This window comes from Ochotona curzoniae, unplaced genomic scaffold (assembly GCF_017591425.1).
Source record: "Ochotona curzoniae isolate NIBS_2020 unplaced genomic scaffold, NIBS_Ocur_1.0 contig_3819, whole genome shotgun sequence".
NCBI lineage: Eukaryota > Metazoa > Chordata > Mammalia > Lagomorpha > Ochotonidae > Ochotona > Ochotona curzoniae.
Window position 1 is genome coordinate 8,440,643 of NW_024466004.1, and position 8,119 is coordinate 8,448,761.

The following is an 8,119-nucleotide window of genomic DNA, read 5'->3' on the forward strand; positions in this document are numbered from 1 at the left end:
CCTGTGGCCTGGGAAAGCAGTCGAGGACAGCCCAAAGCCTTGGGAACCTGCACCCGCGTGGGAGACCCGGAAGAGGCTCCTGGCTTCGGATCGGCATAGTATCGGCCCGTTGCGCTCACTTGGGGAGTGAATCATCGGACGGAAGATCTTCCTCTCTGTCTCTCCTCTCTGTATATCCGCCTTTCCAATGAAAAAATAATAAAAATAAATCTTTAAAAAAAAAAACCCTCCACTGTTCAGGGTGAACTCTGGTAAAGGGTGTGGGTCCTGGGCTCAGTAGGCTTTACCTTGCTTTCTCTAATAAAATTATGTTGCAGCATCAACTCTTGCATGTTTTAGTTAAAGATTTGTTTGGGGACTGAGTAGCTACAACAAAGCAACTTAATGCATTATCGTTTACCATCTCAAACTTTGATTTTTCCTTGACATGCTTATGGATATACCCTGTGAGGTCTGTAAGTCATATTTATCCAACAATACCATGAGCCACAAAGATAGCTGAAATGCTGTATTAAACATAGGCTCTTTTGGTATTACAATATTTTATATTTTTTTCCTTCACATTTTTTTCCAAAGTGGCCTCAGCATCATCAGCTGCAGGGAGAGAGCGGGAGCAGGGTGCTAACACTCCTGAGATTTCTGCTACAGGAGAGCCTGTCTCTGGACGGCTCAGTGTCCTAGGATGCTGAGAGGATGCTTGTCCATGGCAACCACGGTCCCCAGCTCCGATGAGTAAATATTTGCTTATTTACCACAAGGGGGAGCTAACAAGCTGGAAAAGAAACTTAAAAGGCAGAACAGAACTTGGCAATGGAGAAGCCTCATGTAATATTGTAGACAAAATATGCTCCGAATCCTCACTCAGTCCATCTTCGGATATTCATGCGATCCCAACCTGCTCAGTGTAACACTCCAAGAATGAATTTCTTCATTTGAAAAATGGGTACCATAGCAACAGTTCTCCAGCCACTAGCTATGCCAGGGAATTTGCTACATGCTTTAGTTACATGATCTCATTCAATTCTCCCTCCAACTCGGTGAGAGATTCTGTTATTAACCACATTTGCAGAGGAGCAGAGGTAAACATTTTGAAGGATTTGTCTAAGATCATATGGCTAAGGAACAGGGAGCAAGACTCAAATCCTGGTCTCTAAAGCCTGCTTGGCTACCCACCAGGTTCTAGATTCACTCTGCAGGATGCTTCTAACCATTACAGAATATGTGCAATTGTCAGAATCATCAAACACTTAATGGACACTCAGGCCCCAACAGTGTTGTTGCTTTCCGAAAGTGATACTTGTAGCTGCTGCTGTGTTTCTTACTCACTTCCCTGCTGCAGAGTGGGCGGGAGCAGAAAAGCCTTTTGTAGGTTGACCTAGTTTCCCCCATTAATGAGTTCATTCATTCATTCAACAAGTAACTTATTGAGCATTTACCATGCATCAGGCACTGTTTGAAGCCTTAAGGATATGGAAATGAGTAAAAGTAATAAAACCCTTGATTTCACAGAATGCATAGTCTAGTAGAAGTGGGGCAGGTGATCAACAAAAACAAAATAAAGAATATTTCATGTAGCACTATGCGCTTTGAATTAAACTAGGTAAGGGAACAGGGAGTGATCAATGTAGACGCATTTCCTCTTGTATGTGTGCTGCCAAAGCGAGCACAGATGCATTTCCACTTGGATAGAGTGACTGGGAAGACCTTTCCGATGAAGAGGTTTAGACAGCAGGCAGAGAGAAGCATCCCGAGATGCGGAAGTTCCAAATATATTTGTGGTATGTGTGTTTAAAGATTTACTTATTTTTATTAGAAAAGCAGATTTAGGGCCCAGTGTGGTGGCCTAGCAGCTAAAGTCCTCGCCTTGAACATGCTGGGATCCCATATGGGTGCCAGTTGTAATCCCGGTAGCCCCGCTTCCCATCCAGCTCCCTGCTTATGGCCTGGGAAAGCAGTCTAGGATGGCCCAAAGCCTTGGGACCCTGCACCCGAGTGGGATACCTGGATAAAGGTCCAGGTTCCTGGTTTCTGTTTTGGGGAGCAAACCAGTAGATGAATCTCTATATCTTCCCATCTCTGCAACTCTTGTCTTTTAAATAAATAATATATAAATCTAGAAAAGATAGGTGTGACTGGTTTAAGACTTCTGGAAGTTCAAGACAGTGCACCTTCACTTCTCTTCCCACCTAACTGCTGCTGCACTGACAAATAATCCCCAAAGTAGACGGAAGGACACAAGCTTGTACCTTTGGACTCACTTGAAAAATGAAAGGAGTAGGCGTAATAGTGCAACGGCTCAAGTGCAGCATCCCATATGGAAGCCAGCTGTGGCTCAACTTCTGTATTGCCCATCCAGCTCCCTGCTTGTGGCCTGGGAATGCAGTGGAGGATGGCCCAAGTCTTTGGGACCCTGCACCCTTGTGGGAGACCCAGAAGAAGCTCCTGGCTTCAAATTGGCTTCAGCTCCAGCTGTTTTGGCCATTTGGGGAGTAAACAAGCAGATAGAAGATTTCTGTCTCTCCCATCTCTCTTTAACTCCACCTTTCAAATAAATAAATATTTCAAGATAAAACTAATCAAAATACCATGATCACATGTTTAAAAAATTAACACTTAATTCTTAAAGTCAAAGGATGCTAAAATATCTAAGTTCTCTTTTTGAAGATTTATTTTTATTTGAAAGGCAGATTTTACAGAGCAAGATGGAGAAACACAGAGAGATCTTTCATCTAGTGCTTCAGTTCCCAAATGGCTGCAATGGCCAGAGCTGGATTGGTTAAAGCAAGGAGCCAAGAGCTTCTTCTGGGTGTTTCATGCAGGTGCACAGGCCCGAGGCTTTGGGCCATCCTTTGACGTTTCTGCAGGCCATAGGCAGGGAGCTGAATTGGAAGTAAAGAAGCCAGAACTTGAACCTGCTGTGAACAATTTCATATACTTTAGTCCCCACCTTTTATTCCAGCTTCTGTTAATTTGACTTTTTGCCTTGTTTATTTTTTGCAGTGGCTTGGGCTACCATATATATACCAAAATAGATGAGGTTTTAGTGGCTTCCTGCTTTTGATTCTGTTTCAAGAGAGTGTTTCTAACATGTCCCCATTAAGCCCGACACTTCCACAATTCATAGATACATATTTGATCAGATCAGTTTTAGTATTAAGAGATATTTTCGAAGTTTGAGTGGGTTTCTATAAATTTTCTGCACATATTATTCTGCACACATTTGTACCATAGCCGAGTTTGTTCTAGTAATGTTAAGACAGCTTAAGTTTTAAATCCAAAAGTGTCACCCATCCACATTAATAAATCCTATATGCATTTCAATAAATATGCAATTTTCTCCTTACTCTTTTCTCTTAGAGTTGTTTGAAAGGCAGTTACACAGACAGAGGTACATCTCCCAGTCACTGCTTCACACCCCAAAATGGCCAAAACGCCCTGGGCCTTGTAGGAGCCAGGAGTCAGGAACTACACCCAGGTCTCCCACATGGCTAGAGCAGTCCAGGTACTTGGGCCACCTTCGGTTGCCTTCCCAAGCACACTAGCTGGAAGTTGGACAGGAGGTGGAGCAGCAGAGACTCCAACTGGGGCCCATATAGGATACTGGCATCACAGGCCGGGGTTTAACTCATTGCACCGTAACACTGGAACCCTTAAGCTGAACATTGGCAGCTGTATTGGAGTACTGGTTAACTGTCCCTTGTATTTCTGGTATGTAGATAATTACAATTAGTGACTTAATCAGATTCAGGCCAGCTTTTTTTTTGGGGGGGGGACATACACTGTCCCATGAGGTATTTATTTATTTTTAAAGATTTATTTATTTTTATTGGAAAGGCAGATACACAGAGGAGAGATAGAGAGGAAGATCTTCCATCCAGTGGTTCACTCCCCAAGTGGCCGCAACGGCTGGAGCTGAGCCAATCTGAAGCCGGCAACCAGGAGCTTCTTCCAGGTTTCCCACGCAGGCGCAGGGTCCCAAAGCTTTGGTCCATCCTCGACTGCTTTCCCAGGCCATAGCTGGGAGCTGAATGGGAAGTGGGGCCAATGGGATTAGAACTGGCACCCATATGGAATCCCAGCGTGTTCAAGGTGAGGACTTTAACCACTACACTACCGCACTGGGCTCTCTATTTATTTTTTAAATTTATTTTGTTTTTATTACAAAGTCAGATATACAGAGAGGAAAAGAGACAGAGAAGAAGATCTTCCATCCAATGAACGATTCACTCCCCAAGTGGTTGCAACAGTTGGAGATGCGCCAAACCAAAGCCAGGAGCCAGGAGCGTCTTCTGGGTCTCCCACGTGGGTGCAGGGAGTCCTTGGGCATCTTTGACTGTTTTCCCAGACCACAAGCAAGGAGCTGGATGGGAAGTGGGGCCGCCAGGATATGAACCAGCGCCCATATGGGATCCCAGCACGTTTAAGGCAAGGACTTTAGTTTCTAGGCTACCATGCCAGGCCCTATTTACTTTTTTTTTTTTTAAGGATTTATTTATTTTTATTACAAAGTCAGATATACAGAGAGGAGGAGAGACAGAGAGGAAGATCTTCCATCCGATGATTCACTCCCCAAGTGAGTACAATGGCCAGTGCTATGCCGATCCGAAGCCAGGAACCTGGAGCCTCTTCCAGGTCTCCCATGCGGGTGCAGGGTCCCAAGGCTTTGGGCCGTCCTCGACTGCTTTCCCAGGCCACAAGCAGGGAGCTGGATGGGAAGTGGAACTTCCGAGATTAGAACCGGCGCCCATATGGGATCCTGCCACACCCAAGGTGAGGACTCTAGCTGCTAGGTCACTGTGCCAGATCCCCTATTTACTTATTTTTAAAAATTATTTTTAACATTGTTTACGTAGTTGAGAGTGATGCACACCCATGAGGGTCTTGATTTGCAGAGGGTTGAGGTATGCAGGAAAGTGGGTGCGACATATGTTTCAGTTTTTTTTATTCTGTAGTATCTGCAGGCGGAATGGGAGGGGAACCACTCCTTCCTGTCAAACTACATTGACACCTGGGAATGGCAGTCATTTGATGATGCCTTAGAAAATGTGATGATGTGGGGGCAGGTGAGGCAAGAACCATGAGAGGGAGTAACCCAGACCAGGCCAAGAAACAATACCCACCAGCACACATTTGGCACAGGTCGGGGGCAGACCAGGCTGAACCAGTTCACATCATGCACTGGCGAATCTGAGTACTGGAATAGAGTGTGGGTCAGGCTGGATTTGGTGGCAACACACACCAGTTCACATAACGGCTGGGACTGGGTGCCCGCTGGGCTGAACGAGGCTGTAATTCCCACCAACATGAGCTGGAATTGGGGGTTGGCTGGGCCAGGCCGGGCTACTGGTAAACGTGGAGGCGAGGTGAGACATGTAAGACTGGGCCGCAGCACCCAACCAGCACACGTGAGAACCAGGAGTGCTGAGGGGACAAAGGTGGTAGAGGGAATGCGGAGGGCTCCTCTGCTGGAACACCTCTTTCACTGGAGAGCGTGAGTTGGAATGGGAACAGACCAGACCAGACAAGGCTACACCTGTGGGCCTCATGTGAGCTAGATCAGGGAAAAGCCAGGCTAGACTGACTGTTCCAACTGGTGCAAGCATAAATCAGAGTGGGTGAGGGTTGGTTGGGCTTTGCCACAGATGCTGGCACTGGGGGCTAATTCTGTCAAGTTAAAATGCAGAACCACCTGAAGAGTGCATGATCCGGGAGTGGGGAGGGGCCCGTAGGGAAGCAATAGGCATTTCCTTCTGGGTTGCCATTCCATCTGGTGAGCATGAGAACCAGGACTGGGGCAGGCATGGCTAGACATAATGGCACCTGCCCACATATGTGTGAGCTAGATAGTTGGGCTGGGGTTGAACTAGGCTTCAATGCCCATTGACATGTAGGAGAGCTGAACGAGATGTGGGATAGACTAGACCTGTCTACTGTACATACTGGCAAGCATAGGAACCAGGGCAGGGGGTAAGCCTGGTGGAGGTTATTGTGGGTTACTCCGACTAGACTGAGGCTCCCACTGGTTTGTGTGAGGGTCATAATTGTGGTAAGCAGGATCATGCTGGACTGCAACACCCACTGGTTCATGTGGAAGACAGGGCTAGAAATAGAACTGACCCGGCAATTGTAACCACCAACATATGCATAAGCTGATTAGGGTGATGGACTGTGCTGGACCCTGCACTGGCATTCACACACAAGAATCAGGCCTGGGATCATCTCAGATGAAGATTCTTTGGGGAACCCTCCAACTAAACTGATCTCAGAACCACAACCATGAGAAGTGTAGTTTCCAGTTTGACCATGGAGTGCATGTGTCAAAGCTGTCTCCTCAGAGGCTCAGACAGAGCAATGGACAGCATATCCAGGTGCACATGGAGGAAATGGCTGTCCATTAGAACCTGCAGAGGACACCTAGTACCACAACAGAGGATGGAGGACAGAACAAATTGATCATCTACCCCAGCCAAGTATTGACAGTGAAAATTTGGGCAAATGGAGACTCTAAGGTGGACTGTCAGCCAGTGGATCCTGGAGAGATTTCATCGTGCTTGGAATGGTGAGATTGGCAGCAATTCAGAACTGTTAAACTATCAAAACCACTTGAGCAGGCCTGGCGCAATGGCCTAGCGGCTAAAGTCTTTAACTTGAATGCACTGCGATCCCATATGGGCGCCAGTTCTAATACTGGCTGCTCCACTTCCCATCCAACTCCCTGCTTGTGGCCTGGGAAAGCAATTGAGGACAGCCCAAAGCCTTGATCCTGCACCCGTGTGGGAGACCTGGAGGAAGTTCCTGGCTCCTGGCTTCGGATCGGCATAGCACCGGCTGTGGCAGTCTCTTGCGGAGTGAATCATTGCACAGAAGATCTTCCTCTCCGTCTCTCCTCCTCTCTGTATATCTGACTTTGTAATAAAAAGAAAATAAATCTTTGGGGGAAAAAAAGCACGTGTGCAGGGCCCTCGGAGCATGCCCCACGTCGGGAACCCTCAAATGGGTGGGAGGCTGGGTGGGGCTTTTTCCTTTATCTTCTCCCTTACCCCAGAAAAAAAGAGAGAGAGAGAGAGAGAAAACAAAACAAAATAAAACAAACCAACAACAAAGAAGAAAATGTGATGCGGGAAGAATGTTCCAAGGGTGTTACTTGAGTGATTTTGATAGTTTTCCAATGTTGATGGCAGCTTTGTTACACCAGGGTTGATAAAATCTTCCCAAGGCCCATGGCTTACCAAGTCCACCTTAGCGCATCCACAGACCCAGGAACATGTAGCAAAGCTTGGCTAGGAGAGTTGTCTAACCTGTTCTGCTTTCTATCCTCCGACAGGGCGCCAACATTCCTTGCTTGCCTAGATGAGCTGACTATCATGTCCACAGTATGCATCTGGGCCTGCTATCTACTGCATAGGCATCAGCAATTGAGGAGGCCCAGTGCCAGTACACACACTCCAAGGTTGAAACACACATCCTGTGATTTTTCCCTATGCTCATGGACTGGGCCCAGTGGTCTAGACTTACCTGAGGTGACCTCAGGCTTGACTCATGTGTGCTAGCTAGCATAGAGTCAGGTTTGGCCTGTCACCTGCACCAGCCAACTCACATACTAGTGGATGAAGCTGCTTGGTCAGTTCCACCCCAGACCCATATCTCACATGAACCAATGGGTGCTGCAGTCTAACCCAGCCAGGCTGCCACAGACCCGGTCCTCATGCATACCAGTGAGTGCCACAGTGCCTCCAATAACCTCTGTCAGGCCTGTCTCCAGGCCCAGGTTTTTGTGTGCCAGCATGTGCTGCAGTCTAGCCTGATCCATTTCACACCCCTTCTCACTCTCATGCATGCACACCCATGGGTGCTGCAGCTTAGCTCATCCCATCCAGTCCTCAGATCTGGCCCACATGTATGCCAACAGATGCTGCCACCTTGACTAGCCTGGCCCACTCCCAACCCTGATTCTCATGCTCTCTAGTAGGAGCCGGAGCCCAGCAGAGGAATGTCCATGGTTCCCCTACCAGTCCCATTCCAGCCCTGAATCTTGCACCTCCAGGGTGCACTGCAGTTCAGCCTGACATGACTTGCACCCAGTCCTGGCACTTACCAACTACTGGTGCTGCAGCCTAGC